We start from the raw sequence: 17,728 nt of genomic DNA on the forward strand, positions 1-17,728 counted from the left end.
CTCATGCTGCCTCCAACAAACTTCTTGCCACACACATCACTTGCAATCACAACAAAATTTTCTTTTACTAACTTCCACTCCTCATCTAAATTACCAGTTTCTCTTACTTTCACTTGGTCAGATGCCGTTTTCAACCTTTCTTGATATTTACTTTTTACCCCCGGTTTTATTAGCTCTTCAACCCTCACTAGCTCCCTTTTACATCCACCTACTCTATTCCCCCACTCTTTTGCTACAACTAATTTTCCTTCCACCAAAAAATTATCAGACATACCGTTAGCCATACCCCTAAACACGTGCACGTCTTTCAATCTTCCAAACATTAATTTAGTTATCAACACATAATCCATTAACGCCCTTTCTACCACTCTTCCATTTGCCACTCTTACCCATGTATACTTGTTTTTATCTTTATTTTTGAAAAAGCTAGAACTTATCACCATCTCTTGCTCAACACACATCTACTAATCTCTCACCACTCTCATTTTCACCTGGTACGCTATACTTCCCAATGACACCTTCTACCTCTCCAGCACCCATTCTAGCATTTGAGTCACCCATGACAACTACATAATTCCTTCTACCTAGTCCTTCTACACACCTAGTTAATTCATTCCAGAACTCATTCAGCTCTTCTTCACTTTTCTCACAACCTGGCCCATACGCACTGACAAAAGCCCAACATTCCCTACCCAACCTAACCCTTACCCACATTAACCTAGATGAAATCTCCTTCCATTCCACTATTTTACCTGTCATCCATTCACTCAGCAATAAAGCCACACCCTCTCTTACTCTTCCTCTTTCAATCCCAGACACTCTACCAGATATTTCACCCTTCCCTTTTATCTTTGTCTCACACGAGGCCAATATACCCATCCTTCTATTCCTAAACATACTTCCAATCTCACATCTTTTACTCTCTATCGTACTACATCCATGCACATTCAAACACCCCAAAACTAGAGTGGAGGGAGCAGTCACTCTCCCCCCCAGCTCCACCTCTTTGATGTCTCATCCGTCCCTTTTAGTCGCCTCATACGACACGCAGGGATACGTTGGCGCTACTCTAATTGTTTTTTATGCCCCCGTGGCCACAGGGGGCTATAATAATAATAATAATAATAATAATAATAATAATAATAATAATAATAATAAACTGTTTAAGTCTTAAACCTAAAGAACCCTAACTTACTAAAACCACCCGAAATAATCTAACAATTTGTCTCTCCTTGCTAAAATAGATAATTTGGTAAGAATCGCCGGATATCATCGAAGAAATTTTGCTTTTGTACAGAGATATCTGTATGAACTTGTGGTTAACTGTGATATTACCTAGATTGGCTAATGGGATTTAATTAAAAGAAATCGTTGCCTGAACCATATTGAAAATATGAAAGAGATGAAAAGTCTTGTATTTAAGAAAATTGTTGCAGGTGGGTTACCCATTACCTATTGAAACGTGATCCTGAAGTTCGAAAGGCTATTCATGATAATTGTGTCAAAGTTGTTTCGATGGGTACTTATAACATACGTGATAGACACCATATGGTCACCTGCTACCTCTGTCAAAGGCATGGACATTTTGAAAAAGATTGCAAGTTCAAGACTGATGATAAAGTGCGGGAAATGCTTAGGAAATCACGCCATCAAGCAGCGTAACTCACTGCAGATAAAATTTACGTACTGAAAGTTGAACAAACCTAATGATCATATAGCAGTTTCAAGAATTGCAAAGTTTATGATATGGAATTGAAGAGATTAGCAAAAAATACGGACCATAGATAATTAGGATGCCATAGATAGAGCCTATGTAGATCTTCAATTTGTTATAAAACAATTCAAATTCGAGAATTGACAGATGAGAAATATTTTGTTCAAGAAGAATCTGAAGATTGTCTTGTTCACGAAATGTTTCGATGTGGATTTGATAATAAACATCAATTATGTAGTGTGATATGCAAAATACCTAATAATGTATACGATAAACTGATAGGATCAGGAAAGCATCTTTTAAACTAAAAGTAAATTGTATGTTAAAAAGTTACAAAGCATAATAAAAAGACGAGCAAGACTGATGAAAGGTGTCCCCTCGCGAGAAAAGATTGCCCCCGTAGGCTACTAATTGAACTATACTGACTACCTATTAAAGTTAGAGTAAATTGTGAGATTTGTACAGTAACTCATTAAGTTATCAGAACTTATTTAGAATATTCAATAAAATTGCCACACATCGTGCAGTCAACAAATACAAGAATACAAGAATATTTACAGATGTTTTCAAGTTATTGGAACAAGGATTTAGGCCTACCTCTACTGTCGGTTCTAGATCTTGCAAATATGAAATCCCCGAGATTATAGGATAAAGCCACTAGACATCCAAAGCACTGATTATATTAAGGATGTTAAGAAGTTGAAGATTTTCTTATTCATGCAAAGTTATAATACCGTGAATTTGACAATTCACGCTGATTACTCAATATGATACTTTAAATGTTAATAAGATATACGACATATAAATTTTGTGCTCTGGGCTTTTCCACGTGATAGAAAAAAAAAACTGCCATTGAAGTTAAATAACGTAAAATGCGTTGAAGAAAAGAAATACAATATACGGATTTTTTTTTCAAGGGAATCTATACGATGCAAGTATGCTTTGTGGCTTTTGTATGACATTTGTTGACTTTATGCACAGATATAACCTTATATGTGCATATCTTATGTATGATTAGATACATTATTGATTTAAATGCAGTTAGTAACGTAATGCAAGTAGTTAAAACAGAAAAAGTGAATAAATTTCTATTCATGATCCCTTTCAAACTTCCTTAGAATTACATGTTTATTGACATTTATTAATATACCATTAAATAAAAAATAATATTTTTAAACGTTTAATGCTATTATTCAAGTTTTACAAACTTTAAAATAACATTTTAAATATTAATGATCCCTAGGTATATGACGTCATATTCCAGCTGACAGGTGTAAATTGTAAACAAGAGGTATTTAGATATCGAAAAATTGTTTACTGTGGCAATATGCTAGGTGAGTATATAAAGATTGTACTACTTACACATATATGATTATGTTTACAATTGTACAGAAGGTTATCAACCAAGGTTTTGCTTATTACTCATGTCTGTAGGAAAGGTTAGGCCTATACTGTCGCCAGCAAACCCTAGACTTCTTGTTATACGTTGCTTACCGGTAATCCACTCCGTGTCCTTCAATGATGTGAATACGAACATCAGGAAAAGTAAGGTGCAGTAATAGGATGGGAAATGAATCCCATGTACATGTGAATGGAAGTCAGGATTTCATACCCAATCTATGACAATTCAGCCGTAGTAACTTAACCTAACGAAACCTTAGTATTACCTCAGTCTCATTTCGCATTCATTTACCATCTCCGAGATACCAGATAGTGGTTAATATCTGAAACGTTAAATACTAGCAATACCGTAATTTGTTTTAAGAAATGGACTCGCTATCTTACGTTTTATGCATTTCTGACCATGATTATCGGGGCAAACAACCCGTATTTTAGTTTTTGGCCCCCCCGTTTATAAAGACAATTATGGGAGACCTCAGTGGAAAAAACTGGGGTTTTTGGGTGAGAGATATGCCCAAAATGAGTGATTCGCAGCAATAATAATGGTCAGAACTACAAAAGAAAGACAAAATAACCAGTTGGAAAAATACATTGTTAGGGGTCTATGTATGATATCAGCCGCCTGTATGGATAATGACGGCAGCCTAGGGGGGATTGCAGGGGCCCAATCCCACTTACCTACTTATCCGTTAGGCAAGTAGGTAAGGACACGGCTTGTTGGTTAGGTTAGGTGGAGAAGTTTAAATTAGGTATTGTTCTTATGTAGAGGTTTTGGAGAAAAAATACCTTACGAATGACTAGAAAATGTAAAGAAAATTCCCATGTTTTTAGCTCCACCATGGCTCACTGTGCTTGCAAAAGTATAGTAACATTACTTCAGAAATACTGTGTTCCGTCAAACAGTACATGGATGTGCTTTGCACACAATTTCCGCGGGTCATAATTTTGAGGATAATTTTTTCTTTCACATCAGCAACAATAGTTAATACTTAACGGAGAGCATTTTCAACATGATCAATTACCAAAATAGATGAAATTGCACTAAATTTTGAAATAGATTGTATTGTCCTCTTGGAGACGTCTTTATGTGATAGTAGTCACACTGGAACTGAAGGAGAAGGTGAAAAAGATGGCTGTTGTAGAACAACATCCGGGAACTTTTGCATAAATATTTGGAAGCTCTTAATTGGTTAAAAAAGCCTGGTAATGATTACATCCTACCAAAAAAAAAAAGAACAGCTTGCTAAAGCGAATGCAAACAACAAATGTGTTGTAATAAGTGAAGTAGTCATTGAAATAATTATACAGGATATAATTAAGATAATTAATAACGTTAAAATAGATCAGCCATGTAAACTATAAAACGAGACTCGTGTTAACATATTCAACAGAAAATCACTTGCAACAGGTTTGAACTTCTGAAGTTGCGCTGATTCAACTGCCAGAGTATGATGATCATTTCACAATCTGGTTATAGCTGTGATAAAACTTCTAGAATACTGTACAGTGCAGTATTAATCCTTAAGATGTGGAGAATATGAGACTATTGGAATTAACTGCATTTCTAGCACTCTGTACAGAATGGTACATTTTGGGAAGATCTTAATGCAAGTGATGGTCAATATTATGAAAGTCTTATGTAACATAGCCAGGGAATTAACTGAACAATGGTGCTAGAGATTAATATCCAGTTGTTCCGTAACTGGAATACAAATCTACGCTATTTATTAAGGGTAATTACTTCGGCAAAGCTGAAAGGACTAGCCATTAATATTTTACCGAGGGTTGATTACCCATTCCACTAGTTAGTGGGGGTAAGGGGGTAAGCTTGTTACCGCTCCCGTGCACACTCCTTTGATTTAGCCCTCTTTGCTTTTGGCTCGGATGGTGAACGGTCGTTGCCGTTCTTCATCCTCACCAAGTTATTTTGGACTGCCATTAATTGATTTTTCAATATTAAACTTACCCGATAATCATGTAGCTGTCAACTCCGTTGCCCGACAGAATTCTATGGAGGGGTACGCCAGCTATCACAATACTAGAAGGGGGTGTATTTACCAGCGCCACCTGTGGCCAGGTACTCAAGTACTTCTTGTTGACACCTCCTCAATTATTCCTCTGTCGTGCTTCCGGCAAGACGTTCTGGGATACGCTTATGTTCTTGGAGTATTTTCACGACTTTGGTGAAGTATTTCTCTTTGATTTCGGCTGTCGCTTTACTGGAAACTTCTATATTAGCTTAGTTAGCTTTTGGAATTAATTTGATTAATTATGGTGACGAGAGAGTATGAACTCTCGTTCACCTTTCAATGGCCGACCCTTCCCTTAGACGGAAGTGTTGGTGTCTAAGAGAGTATAGACTCTCTTTCTTAATTTTGCTTAACAAAGTTATAGATTTATTTTATATCTCTCCGCCTCTTATAGGCCTCTTCGATTAACTTCCTTTTATTATAAACTCATTAAAATTAATTTTTATATTTGTTTATATTCGACCTTCCTAATAGTAGGCGGTCTTTTACCGAAGTTAATAAACTTTGAGCCCGTCATTTCGGTTTTACCTGTTAACATATTTTGCTATTTCCGCCACAGAGTTTGAAAGATTTTCTTTGACAGTCTCGTACTGTTTTCAAAGTTGAACTAACGTTTTGTTTTGTCTCTGCAGTTGTTGACGTTCAGAACGTTCAACTTGCACTCTATCGTTACGATAGAGAAAGAATGTTCACGGTTTCACGTTGCAGTAAGAGTTACCGTGTCTAGCGTTTTGTTCATTCTTTCTTAACTTAATGGTTTTGATCCTAATAAAGGAACTTTTCAGTTTTTTCCTTTAACAATAATATGTTTTAACGATATATATGATTGGGCTCTTCTCTCAGGTTCTAAGTCAAGAGAGAGAGAGAGAGAGAGAGATAGAGACGGAGGGAGAAAGAGGATAAACGTTTCATTCAAGCCTGCCAGGCGTACGAGTAACGTCGTTATCGTTTTTTGCTCTTCTCCCTAGTCTCTTTAGGGGAAGAAACTAAACGTTTCTAGAGTGATCTAGTGTTTAGTCTCTTTCCAACCACTGAATTATCTTTCATTAGATTTTTCTGTTACAATGTAATTCTGTTTTCGCAATTACTAACTTTGAGAAAGGATAGAATTGCGTATTTCAGGTACAAACCACTTAAAGTTTCGAGTTCAGTGAAATAAGTGCAAACAGAAATCAAAGTGATAAGTGATTAGTGCGTGAGGGTACTTTTGTGCGCGCCAGTCGTCCTCCCAGTCCGGGACCTCTTGCAAGCTCCCAAGCCCAGGGGAGAAGCAATGTCGAAGGGCATAAGGGTTCAGCAGGCCTTGATCGGCGCACAGAAGTATTCTCGGTGGTTGTGGGCGTGTCTTACCGAGACCGTCACTCCCACCCGCAGACGATTGAGCCCTTATTTTGCTCGTCTGCAGAAGAGATTAGGGGAGAAAATAAAGGCAGAGTAACGCTGGTCTCAGGTCTCAAGACCTCTTAAACGTTAAGTCCAGACCTATGCCAGACGTACGAAGTTAAAGTTCACAACCCGAATGCAGTCATTGGGTTAGCTCTGACTCTCCTCAGTCATCAGTTGATTACACTCCGCCTAAGAGGAGTAAGGTTCTGCCACAACAGATCTCTGCTGTTAAGGCTTTACCTCAGCAGAACTTAGTGTCTGCCGACCCCAAGTTAACTCTACTGCAGTCCATACAGTCACAACTTTCGGTCTTGATGCGTGAGTGTCGGGCTGAGAGTGTTGCGCCTCCGCCTCCGCCTACACTCCCCCCCGCCTATGATCGCTCCGCCTGATCACAGTACCACCTGCCAGGCGTACGATGTTGTGAACTCTACTACAGTCCATGCAAGCACAGCTTTCGGACTTGATGCGTGAGTGTCGGGCTGAGAGTGTTGCTCCTCCGCCTCCGCCTACACTCCCTCCACCTACACTCGCTCCGCCTGATCACAGTACCATCTGCCAGGCGTACGATGTTGTGGACTCTACTACAGTCCATGCAAGCACAGCTTTCGGACTTGATGCGTGAGTGTCGGGCTGAGAGTGTTGCTCCTCCGCCTCCGCCTACACTCCCTCCACCTACACTCGCTCCGCCTGATCGCAGTACCACCTGCCAGCAGTTCCACCTGCCAGGCGTACGATGTTGAGCCACGTGCTGAGTTTGCTGTTCCCTGTGGTGTTCAGCCTCCGCCTTCCTTAAGGCAACCTTTACATTGGGATCAGGAGGATTATACCTCTCTTCCTCCGCCTCCACTTGCTGCTCCACCAGTGATGCAACACTCGGTTGAGGTACAACAACCTCTCCCGTCCATGAGTCAGTCTCCTCAGCTCTCGCTGCAGCGAGCTCAACCCTCCACAAGGCAAGCACCACAACACCTTAGCCTTGCGCCTCAGGAGCCTCAGCTTGCGAGACATTTACCTTGTTCTGCGCAACCTCTTCCTCATCGCGCTCCGCTCACACCACAGGAACTGGAACTTGCTACTCCGCTTCCGCCAACCGCTCAGCAAGCGCAACCCTTGGGTTCAACCACTCATGCTAGGAGTCAGCCTCCTTCACCCATGCGCCTTCCTTCTGCTTGTCTTTTATTCAGCCTTTGCAGACTGAGCCTCAGGTGTTCCCTCATCGGAGTCTTGAAGAGGAAACCACAACTATTGTTGTTCCAGCTCGTTCTGACTCTGCTGTTCAGCATACCTTACCTCCATTTTCATACCATGGTTTATACCCCATGCAAGCATGCATAAAGCACTCTAGCACTGGTCATGGAATTTCTGAGAAATGTTAAACGCCATGCACACGCTCTGCTTTCCTTACAGCAGGCTCTGCTTACAGCAGGCTCTGCTTACTACATGCTCAGCATACAGCATGCTCTGCATTCAGAATGCTCTGCATACAACATGCTCTGCATACAGCATGCTCTGCATTCAGCATGCTCTGCATACAACATGCTCTACATACAGCATGTTCTGCATTCAGCATACTCTGCATACATCATGCTCTGCATACCTTACCGCATGCTTCTCAACACATCTTGGGTTGTTGCCAACTCACTAGACTGTCAAGCAGTTTCATAACGTTGCCTTCTAGTCTGCTGCTTTTGCACCAGTGAACCCTCACTCAGAGAACTTAGCTTTTCTAGGATAAGGTCCCTGTAGATGAGAAAGTTCTTTTCTCCCTCCTTCTGATATTCCCTTGAGGACTCTGTCATTTGGAGGGAGCCTTTAGCTGCATAACCTCTTATGGACTTTTATTTAAGCATAACATGCTTACAGGGAAGGTAATGGTTCCACTTCAGCCGCTAATCCCGTCTGTTACCACACCTGCTCCCATAGACCTTGAGCTGTGTTGCATGACATGCAGTCCAAGCTTAGTCCTTGTTAGAGGATTTTTTGTTTACGGAGTCAATGTGTCACGGGGAAGACGTTCAACAACCAACAGAAGGGACTTGTTGTGACGCAGTGCGGCAACCTCAGCAACCCGTTAAGGAGTTGTCTGTACGACCCAGACAGTCTAGACAGATTCGGGTTGTCACTGTACTTCCTCGCTTGCCCATGATTGACAGTTTACAGACTGTGCAGCAGTATCATGATCTTGTGTCCGGCTCCGTCAGACGACTGGCTTTTAAGAGCTCCCACAAGTCGTCGCTGTCTGGAGATTTTCAAATGGACTATGGATCTGACCAAGGAACTGGGCCTCCTGGTCAATTTTGAGGAGTCTCAGCTCGTTCCATCCCAGACCATTGTCTCCTTGGGTATGGATCTTCAGAGTCGAGCTTTTCGGACTTGTCCGTCGGCCCCAAGGATCTTCCAAGCCCTAGAATGCATCCAGAGCATGCTGAGAAGGAACCGATGCTTAGTCAGGCAGTGGATGAGTCTAACAGGGACACTTTCATCGCTGGCCCTGTTCATCGAGTTAGGGAGACTCCACCTCCGCCCCCTTCAGTATCATCTAGCTGCTCACTGGATAAAGGACATGACGCTAGAGACGGGCTCAGTTCCTGTTTCCGAAGAGATGAGGTCTACTCTAACGTGGTGGAAGAACAGCATTCTTCTCAAGGAAGGTCTACCATTGGCTGTTCAGACCCCCGACCACCGTCTCTTCTCGGACGCATCTGACACGGGCTGGGGTGCGACACTGGACGGACAGGAATGCTCGGGAACATGGAATCAGGAGCAAAGGACACTTCACATCTATTGCAAGGAGTTGTTGGCAGTTCATCTGGCCTTGATAAACTTCAAGTCCCTCCAGCTTAACAAGGTGGTGGAGGTGAACTCCGACTACACCACAGCCTTGGCTTACATCTCCAAGCAGGGAGGGACTCATTCGAGGAAGTTGTTCGAGATCGCAAGGGACCTCCTCATTTGGTCAAAAGATCGAAAGCTCACGCTGGTAACGAGGCTCATTCAGGGCGATATGAATGTCATGGCAGATCGCCTCAGCCGGAAGGGTCAGGTCTTCCCCACAGAGTGGACCCTTCACAAGAATGTTTGCAGCAGACTTTGGGCCCTGTGGGGTCAGCCAACCATAGATCTATTCGCTACCTCGATGACCAAGAGGCTCCTCTTGTATTGTTCTCCGATTCCAGACCCAGCAGCAGTTCGCGTGGATGCCTTTCTGCTGGATTGGTCCCATCTCGACCTGTATGCATTCCCGCCGTTCAAGATTGTCAACAGGGTACTTCAGAAGTTCGCCTCTCACAAAGGGACACGGCTGACGTTGGTTGCTCCCCTCTGGCCCGCGAGAGAATGGTTCACCGAGGTACTGCAATGGCTGGTCGACGTTCCCAGGACTCTTCCTCCTAGAGTGGACCTTCTGCGTCAACCTCACGTAAAGAAGGTACACCCAAACCTCCACGCTCTTCGTCTGACTGCCTTCAGACTATCGAAAGACTCGCAAGAGCTAGAGGCTTTTCGAAGGAGGCAGCCAGAGCGATTGCCAGAGCAAGGACGACATCCACTCTCAGAGTCTATCAGTCTTAATGGGAAGTCTTCCGAAGCTGGTGCAAGGCCAATGCAGTTTCCTCAACCAGTACCACTGTAACCCAGATTGCTGACTTCCTGTTACATCTAAGGAACGTAAGATCCCTATCAGCTCCTACGATCAAGGGTTACAGAAGTATGTTGGCAGCGGTTTTCCGCCACAGAGGCTTGGATCTTTCCTCCAACAAAGATCTACAGGACCTCCTTAGGTCTTTTGAGACCTCAAAGGAACGTCGGTTGTCCACTCCAGGCTGGAATCTAGACGTGATCCTAAGGTTCCTAATGTCATCAGAATTTGAACCGCTCCAATCAGCCTCTTTTAAGGACCTCACATTAAAAACTCTTTTCCTCGTGTGCTTAGCAACAGGTAAAAGAGTAAGTGAGATCCACGCCTTCAGCAGGAACATAGGTTTCACATCTGAAACGGCTACATGTTCCTTGCAGCTCGGTTTTTTGGCTAAAAACGAGCTTCCTTCCCGTCCTTGGCCTAAGTCGTTCGAGATCCCAAGCCTGTCCAACATGGTGGGGAACGAACTGGAGAGAGTACTTTGCCCAGTTAGAGCTCTTAAGTACTATCTAAGAAGGTCAAAACCATTACGAGGACAATCAGAAGCCTTATGGTGTGCTATCAAGAAGCCTTCTCTACCAATGTCTAAGAACTCAGTTTCTTACTACATCAGGCTTCTGATTAGAGAAGCAAATTCTCATCTGAAGGAAGAAGACCTTGCTTTGCTGAAGGTAAGGACACATGAAGTGAGAGCTGTGGCTACTTCAGTGGCCTTCAAACAGAACCGTTCTCTGCAGAGTGTTATGGATGCAACCTATTGGAGAAGCAAGTCAGTGTTCGCATCATTCTATCTCAAAGATGTCCAGTCTCTTTACGAGTACTGCTACACCCTGGGTCCATTCGTAGCAACGAATGCAGTAGTAGGCGAGGGCTCAGCCACTACATTCCCATAATCCCATAACTTTTTAACCTTTCTCTTGAATACTTTTTATGGGTTGTACGGTCGGCTAAGAAGCCTTCCACATCCTTGTTGATTTGGCGGGTGGTCAATTCTTTCTTGAGAAGCGCCAAGGTTAAAGGTTGTGATGAGGTCCTTTAGTATGGGTTGCAGCCCTATATACTTTAGCACCTTTGAGTTGATTCAGCCTCCCAAGAGGAACGCTGCGCTCAGTAAGGAAGACGATCTTATTAAAGGCAGAGTAACGGTTCAAGTCGACTTCCTTACCAGGTACTTATTATTTCATTGTTATTGTGGATAACTGCTTATATGAAATACGGGATACTTAGCTATCCTTTAGTCTTGTACACTGGTTTTTCACCCACCCCCCTGGGTGTGAATCAGCTACATGATTATCGGGTAAGTTTAATATTGAAAAATGTTATTTTTATTAATAAAATAAATTTTTGAATATACTTACCCGATAATCATGATTTAATCGACCCTCCCTTCCTCCCCATAGAGAACCAGTGGACCGAGGAATAATTGAGGAGGTGTCAACAAGAAGTACTTGAGTACCTGGCCACAGGTGGCGCTGGTAAATACACCCCCTTCTAGTATTGTGATAGCTGGCGTACCCCTCCATAGAATTCTGTCGGGCAACGGAGTTGACAGCTACATGATTATCGGGTAAGTATATTCAAAAATTTATTATATTAATAAAAATAACATTTTTGTTTGTGCTTTCTCTTTATTAGTGTGTGTGTGTGTTGACTTCTGCCGACCATGCAAACCTGCCCTGGACCTGAGGGCCGGCCCTGCTGTACCTTCATGTCGCCCATTGACACCGATCGTCACACCCTTTGTCCCGTCTGCAGAGGTCAACGGTGTGATAGGGATAACAAGTGTAATGAGTGTAGGGCATGGTCTGCCTCCCATTAGGAAAGGTTTGGGCACTGGCGGAAAAATAGTCAAAGCAGGATATTTCTCCTTTGAAGATTTCTTCTAAAGGGAAAGTACCCAAGGCTTCTTCTGCTTCCTGACCTTCCTTCGAAGTTCCTACTTGATCGGCCTCTTCTGAGAGACCGTTGAGTAGTAGCGCAGGCCCTTTAATTGTTGGTCAACCCCTAGCGAAGCAGCCCCACCTCTCCCCCCGGGTGAGGCCATGTGTCTTTCTCCTTTGGTTGAGGCGTGGTTGTCCATGGGGCTTCCTGGTCTTTCCTCCAAGGACTCCTTGCTGCAGGTCATCATCCGTGGTGCTAGCTTGTAGCTTCCGTCGACTTCGGAGGGGGATCCTCTGTCGTACGATGACGTAGTGGTGTCTGAGGAGTCTTGTGCTGCTGCTGCAGATGCCCCTGCCTCTTCAGATTTTCAGCTGTTGCTGCAGATGCCCCTGACTCTTCAGACTCTTCAGCTGTTGCTGCTGACTGCGCTTCACCCGTTCCTGATCATCCTTCGAAGGGTAAGCAAAGGCTTTTGTCTGTCTCTCCTGCGAGTGTTTCTCCTCGGAGGAGGAGTTCACTCATAGAGACTCCTCTGCGGAGGACTGCTGCTTCTAAAGGTCAGCTTGCTGATCCACTGGCTCCCAGAGGGCGTCAGCGATCTTGCAGAGTTCGCCCTCCGCTTTGCAGCGTTCCACACCTTCGATTGGACGCTAACGCCCTCCAACGCACTAGCACTCATCAGTGCACCAGCGCTCAACAATAACTTGTCAGCGCTCTCCAGCACGCCAACAATTTCCAGCGCTTCAATGCTCTCCAGTTCGTCAGCGCTCTCCAGCTCGTTCTCGCCGTTCAAAACACCTGCATTTGCCAGCTCGCCAGCTTATCTATGTTCACCTGCGCTCACCAGCGTGACAGCGGTCTCCTGTACTCCAGCGCTCTCCTGTGTTTCTGCGCTTTCCTACTTGTCAGCTCTCTCTCGCGCAACAGTGCTTTTCAGCTCGCAAGCGCTCTCAAGCTTGTAAGCACTCTTCTTTGCGTCAGCGATCTCCTGTGCACCAGCACTCTCCAACTCGTCAGCGCTTATCTGCGACCGCTTGCGCCCCAGCGTTCTCCGGCTCGTCAGGACTCGCCTGCTCTCCCTCGTTCACCCACGCACCAGCATTCGCCTGCTCACCAGCGTTCTCTAGTTCGCCAGCTATTTCCTGCGTAGCACTTTCCTGCACATAAGCGCTTTCCGGCCTGCCTGCACTCCCCTGCGCACTTGCGCAAGAGTCAAAAAGAGCAGAAAGGCAAACTTTTGGACATGTCACCATTGTCTCATTCCCCTCCCCACAAATGCATTACAATGCGCCCTTTCTCTTCGGGAGCTCTCACTGACAGTACCACCGTCAATAGATAGCCATGGTCAGAGCAGTTGTACAGGTCTATGGGCCTACGTTATCATCCCGCTCTTCAGAGACCTCACAACATCTGATGGCTCCAACAGATCTCTGGCAGTGAACCTTAGCTGCTTTGCCCTTGAAGAGAAAAAGAGGAGTCTCAGACGCAGTAACATCCCTTAGCGTGAAACTGATTCCTGTTAGGCCTTCAAGGCCTGTCTCTCCTGACTCGCCCTCTGGACGCTCTCCTGTTTCACTTCTGCCGGGGGAGTCTTGAGAGGTTTGAATTTCCTCCCTTCCACCTTTGGAGGTATACTCTCCTCGCACAGGGAGTTCTCCACCACCAGGAAGGAAGGACAACTCCATCCGGCCTTCGATGCTGAAGTCCTATCTTTTTCTTCAGAAGGAATCAAAGGACTCCAAGACACTTCCAAAGTCTTCTTCTAGGACCTCCAGGCCTTCAAGAACTACCAGTCACTCTAGGAATATTCACGACCCACCTTGAGAGGAGCTCTCTGGGGTGGAAGAAGGAGACTTCACTGCCAGTTTCACTTCAGAGGGGGAGCAGAAAGAGTCAGAACATGCCTTCTGGCAAATCCTGACTCTCGTCAGGGTAATCAACGGGTTTACCGACCTGGAGATACCCCCACGAAAGGGCAAAGACACGGTCTTAGATCGTGCCTTTGGCACTCAGAAGCCCTCTAAGACCAGTGCAGCCTTACCCTGGTCTCAAGGGGTAAAGAGTGCCTGTGCAAAGATCGCCCAACAGTTGTCCGAGCTCTCCTCCCCTCAACGTTCCGGCTCTACCGCCAAGCTTCTCCCACCTCCTCACGTCCATCAGAGGAGGTATTTTGAAGTTCTGGAGTAGCCTTGTCCAGCTATTCCTCTCCATCACTCTCAGGAAGAGCTCACCAAGGGAGTTTCTCTAGAGAGGCTCTCCAGCCATCAGGTCCCATTCTCGGCAACTGATATCTTCAACCAGGAGAAGGTCACGAAGTATGCCATGCAGGCTACTTCGTGGCTTGATGTTTGGATGGGGACCTTGGGAATCCTGGTGCGAACCGAGGATTTTTCCAAGGAACTTACCAGGAATGCTATGGAAACTTTTCTTCTCAGGCACTCGCACCATTGAGTTTCTTACCCGTCAAGTCTCGAACTTATGGATGAACACCATCCTGAAATGTCGAGATGCTGTATCTGAGAGATTCCATCAGCATGTCCCTAATGCTGAGATCCCCAGGCTCAGGAACTCTCTCTAGAGGGATCCTCTCTGTTCGAGCCAAAGGACGTGGAACATGCTGCTGAGAGATGGAGGAAGTCTCACCAGGACTCTCCTCCATAGGGCTTTGTCATCCAAGCCCTATAAACCACCATCTCCTCAGCAGTCCCGTCCAGCCAAGACCTCGACTAGTAAGACAGCAGCGAAGACAGTGGCGTCTAAGAAGCCCTTTCTGACCAAGGACAGGAATGGCATAAAGCCCTCCAGAGGAGGAAAATGTCCTAGAGGGAGCGGCCAAGGCCGCAAATGGTAGGATAGGCATTCCCCCTGCTTGTCCACCAGTAGGGGGATGCCTACAAAGTTGCTGGGACAGGTGGAAGCAACTCGTTGCCGAACCCTGGACAATCTCTGTGATTTGTTTAGGGTATCGCATCCCGTTCATAACATCTCTTCCTCCCGTGATCAAGAATGCAGTGTCAACAGACTCCCTTGCGATGAAATCAGCAAAGAGGCTAGCCCTCTGGGCAGAAGTCCAGACCCTGTTGAAGAAGGGCGCTCTCCAGGAGGTCCTCGACAGGTCTCCAGGCTTCTTCAGTCAACTCTTTCTTGTGAAAAAGGCGTCTGGAGGATGGATACCCGTCATTGACTTCTCAGCTCTGAACAAGTTTGTCAAACAGACTCCGTTCAGCATGAAGATGGCAGACACGGTCAAACAAGCAATAAGGCCACGGGACTTCATGTGCACACTTGGCCTAAAGGACGCGTACTTCCAGATCCCAATCCATCCGTCTTCATGGAAGTACTTAAGATTCAGCCTAGATAACAGGAAATACCAGTTCAAGGTGCTGTGCTTCGCTCTTTCCACAGCACCTCAAGTTTTCACCAAATTGTTTGCCCCAGTGTCATCTTGGGCACACAGGATTGGCATTCGTCTCCTTCGTTATCTGGACGACTGGCTAATCCTAGCGGACACTCGATGTCAACCCTTCTGCAATACTGAGACAAACTTCTGAGGTTTTGCCAAGATCTGGGGATCATGGTAAACCTCGAGAAGTCCTCCCTGCTTCCTATGCAGAGTCTGGTATACCTAGGCATGATAATAGACACCAATCTCCAAAAAGCCTTCCCATCAGACGACAGGATATTGAGGCTGAGAAAGGTCGTAAGACCCTATCTCAGACGAGAAGAAATTCCAGCCCAGATGTGGGTACGTCTCCTCGGGCAACTTTCATCTCTGGCCCGTCTAGTTCCCAACGGTCGTCTCAGGATGCCATCTCTCCAGTGGCAACTCAAGTCCTGCCTGGTGGAGTCAGGCTCTCGACTCCACGGACATCCGGATCCCTATGGGATCAGTGGAACAGACGGACCTTGAATGGTGGGTGTCAGACGAGAACCTACGAACAGAAGTAGACCTTCTCGTCCTCCCCCCAAATTTGATGTTTTTCTCAGATGCTTCAAAAAAAGGGTCGGGGCCCCACGTGCGGCACCACATGACCTCAGGCCTCTGGTCAGAGTCAGAAAAGTACCTCCATATAAATTTCCTAGAGATGAAGGCTGTCTTTCTGGCCTTCAACAGTTCCACCAGTTCCTGGCGGGCCCCTCAGTGGTGGTGATGAGCGACAACACCACAGTAGTGGCTTACATCAACAAACAAGGATGTACTTTTTCGCAGCCCCTGTCCCCTCTAGCAGTAGAGATATTGAGATGGGCTGAGGTTCACTCGATACCACTATCGGCATGCTTCATTCCAGGCAAGAGGAATGTGCTCACTGACAACCTCAGCAGAGCATCTCAGATAGTGAGTACCGAGTGGTCTTTGGATCATCTAGTAGCCAACAAAGTCCTGACTTTGGATCTCTTCACAATGGCCCAGAACTTCAGGCTCCTGTTGTACTGTTCCCCAGTCCCAAACCTCAAGTCTCTCTGGCAATATGCATATCAACAACGGTGGGACATCATCGACGTTTATGCCTTTCCCCCTTTATGTCTGATGAGAAGGGTACTCAAGAGGGCCAGAACATCAGTAAACCTCTCAATGACTTATAGCTCCGCTATGGCATCATGCGGAATGGTTGCCGGACCTACTGCAACTCCTGACAGAGTCTCGAGGAGAACTCCCTCCATGACACGATCTATTCAAACAACCACATGCCAACATATTCCACAAAGCCGTAACTTCGCTACAACTTCACGTCTGGAGACTATCCAGCATCTCCTCTCTCAGAGAGGATTTTTGCAACAAGTTGCTAGCAGAATGTCTGGATATCTGTGGAAATCAACAGCAGCAGTCTACCAGGCAAAGTGAAAAGTCTTCTGTGTTTGGTGTCGTGAAAGGAGTATCTCTCCTCTCGATGCCACTATTCCAGCAATAGTGGAGTTCCTTGTGTATTTGCATGGAGAAATGTGCCTTTTAGTATCGGGGGTAAAAGGCTATCGCTCAGCCTTAAGCCTCGCCTTTAGACTGAACGGAATGGACATTTCCTCACCGCTAGAACTTTCTTCACTCATTCGGAGTTACAAACTTACCTGTTCTCAGTCTGAAGCGAGATCTCCCCAGTGGAACGTGGTTCGAGTTCTCAGGTCTCTGAAGAGACCTCTCTATGGACCATTACGCCAGGCAAAACATCGCCACCTGGCTTGGAAGACGGTGGTCCTACTAGCTTTGGCTTTGGCCAAGCGAGTCACTGAACTTCATGGTTTCTCATACGACATAGCCCATTCAAGGGGATGTGAAGAAGTAATGTTCAGCTTCGTCCCTGAGTTTGTTGCCAAGACTCAGAATCTGAGAGTGGCGGATCCCTGATTCGACTCCTTCTGGATTTTAAGTCTCCTTTCTGTAACAGATAACCCTGATCATCTCTTACTCTGCTCAGTGAGGAGTTTGAGGCAGTACCTTAAGAGAACAGCCGCAGCCCGTCCCTGTGTGCCTGTACTTTTCGTTAGCACAGGGAAGAACAAGAGGAGGGTCACTAAAAACACCATCTCTGCCTGGATTCGCAAGGTCATAGACCATGCTTTGAATCCGGACCCTTTTCCTTCACGTCGCCCCAGAGCTCATGATGTCAGGGGCGTAGCTACGTCCCTGGTATGCAAGAGAAACTTCTCAGTGACGCAGGTACTTCAGGCTGGGGTGTGGAA

The 17,728-nt window shown here is 45.4% G+C and overlaps 1 protein-coding gene across 2 annotated transcripts in view; it reads left to right on the forward strand.

The window, feature by feature from the left end:
* Positions 1 to 2,929: 2,929 nt before the first annotated feature.
* Positions 2,930 to 17,728, forward strand: part of LOC137651467 (protein dopey-1 homolog) — a 501,407-nt gene continuing 486,608 nt past the window's right edge. For both annotated transcript variants that reach the window (XM_068384695.1, XM_068384701.1), the window contains exon 1: positions 2,930 to 3,048. The gene's annotated coding sequence lies outside the window, so the exon portion shown is untranslated. The remainder of the gene's footprint in view (positions 3,049 to 17,728) is intronic.

The sequence above is a fragment of the Palaemon carinicauda genome, chromosome 1 (genome assembly GCF_036898095.1).
Source record: "Palaemon carinicauda isolate YSFRI2023 chromosome 1, ASM3689809v2, whole genome shotgun sequence".
Classification (NCBI taxonomy): domain Eukaryota; kingdom Metazoa; phylum Arthropoda; class Malacostraca; order Decapoda; family Palaemonidae; genus Palaemon; species Palaemon carinicauda.